The sequence below is a fragment of the Mus pahari genome, chromosome 11, assembly GCF_900095145.1.
Source record: "Mus pahari chromosome 11, PAHARI_EIJ_v1.1, whole genome shotgun sequence".
NCBI lineage: Eukaryota > Metazoa > Chordata > Mammalia > Rodentia > Muridae > Mus > Mus pahari.
In genome coordinates this window covers 26,708,028-26,710,150 of record NC_034600.1, presented here as the reverse complement: position 1 = coordinate 26,710,150, position 2,123 = coordinate 26,708,028, and positions in this window count along the sequence as shown.

The following is a 2,123-nucleotide window of genomic DNA, read 5'->3' as shown; positions in this document are numbered from 1 at the left end:
TATCTGCCCAGCTCTGTGCTGAGTAAGGCTTATTGTAAATATAAAGGTTGTGTGTGTGTGTGTTTTATCCAGGAACTAAATGGCTAAAGGCGGGGTCAAAAAAACAAAACAAACAAACAAAAAAAACCAACAAAAAACAAAAACAAAACAAACAAAAAAAACAAAGACAAAAAACAAAAATAAAAAACAACCCACAGTTTGGGATTAAAATTTTTCTACAACACTCCCTTCTTAGATTATTTGGGGGGGGGGTAGTTTAAAGGACTCTAATCTTCACAAAACTGTGGGATCTTAAGAGTGTTGACTGTGCTCTTTAGAGATAGTGCCCAGCGGGTAGCCCAAGTGCCTAGAGGCCAGAAAACAGACTGACTGCTTCTCACAGTCTGGCTGAGAGATGGTGACCTCGAGGACACCCATGCTAGTTAATGTCAGGAATGTCAGTCTTGCCCAGGCTGAAATGGGGAACTATGATTCAGAGCCTGAGGCCAATGACTCAGCCCAAGGATCATCAATAATGATCAGTGACTCCCACAGTACCTGGGGACAATAAAGGTCTGAGAGATCCACTGTAGAAATGAGCATTTGTAGCACATAAAAAAATCACTGGGACAAATTCCTTATTCTTAGAGTAGCTGGACAGGGGTGGGGGGAGACGACTAAATGATGAAAGCAGAAATTGTAATTTGTTAACCAGCATAGAAAAGAAAATCACACAATTCAGCAATGATCAAATAGCTGCCTAAGGCTGGGTGAGATGTCTCAGTGTAATGGGACTTGTCATGCAAGCCTGGTGACCTGAATTTGACCACAGGAACCAACCAGATGGAAGGGGAAACTGATTTCACAAAATTGTCTTCTGAACTACACAATTTGTGTGTGTGTGTGTGTGTGTGTGTGTATGTGTGTAAAATAGTTACACAAGACAATCCTGCCTTCTATCCAGTTAGCAATAACTTTTTTCTACAAAGGCCACAAAGAGACCCTAATAAACACCGTCCTAGGAATGAAGGACACAGGCTTAATAGTATAAATGCCAACAAGGGCAAGATAATGCAGGTGGACTTGTTTCTCATAGGCAATCTCCCAAAGTGTCACCAAATTTAAAGATGTTCGTGGCCTTTGACATAATGGAATGACTTCCAGGAACTTGTCCTCAGGAAATAATTATAAATAAGACCACAGTTCAAAGCAATAGGATCCTGGTTGTTAACACAACCTTACTAGCACAAAGGGCAGAAGATGAGAAACCCTTTATATGCTCGGTCCTAGACACCTCCAGAGACTAGGGTACCCATTGAAAATGGTATGTATTACACTGGGCATGGTGATGTGCATGTATAATCACAGCATTTGGGAGGCGAGCTAGGAGGAATGCTAACTTACCGTTAGTCTCCGCTCTACAGGGCCCATGCCAGCCAGGGCGACACAGTATGACCTTGTCTCAAAAAAATCCAAAAATGATATATATAAAGGCACAACGAAATGCATGTAGCATTAATTAAAAACAACTCAGTGACACAGATAATATGACTCTGACAAGATGTGGCTAGACCTGATGTACGGCAGAGGCTGGTGAGAAACACACCAAGACAGTCCAAGACAGTTAGTTCAATTTATGTTCAGAGCGTGACTTGTTTTGTTTCCTTTTTTTTGGGGGGGGGTGGGTTTTTTTCGAGACAGGGTTTCTCTGTGTAGCCCTGACTGTCCTGGAACTCACTTTGTAGACCAGGCTGGCCTCGAACTCAGAAATCCGCCTGCCTCTGCCTCCCAAGTGCTGGGATCAAAGGCGTGCGCCACCACGCCCGGCGTTTTGTTTCCTATTTGTATGCTTCCTACCTCCCATGAATACACACTACTTCAACAGACTAGCAACTCACATTACAGCAAAAGTAAAGTAACCAAACCAAACAACAGAGCCCTCCTGAGCATCTGCCAGCCACAACTAATGCTTTGCACACGGATAGGTTATTCAAGCAGTGGGTACAGAGATCCAGAACCTATATGAATACTTCCAGAAGTATCTTGTGGAGCCTGGGACCTTCAAAATCAAGAACAGGAAAAGTATGTTTCTGAGCTAGACTCTGAAGCCACAGCTGCTTCCATCTGTCCTGGCAGCTACTAGG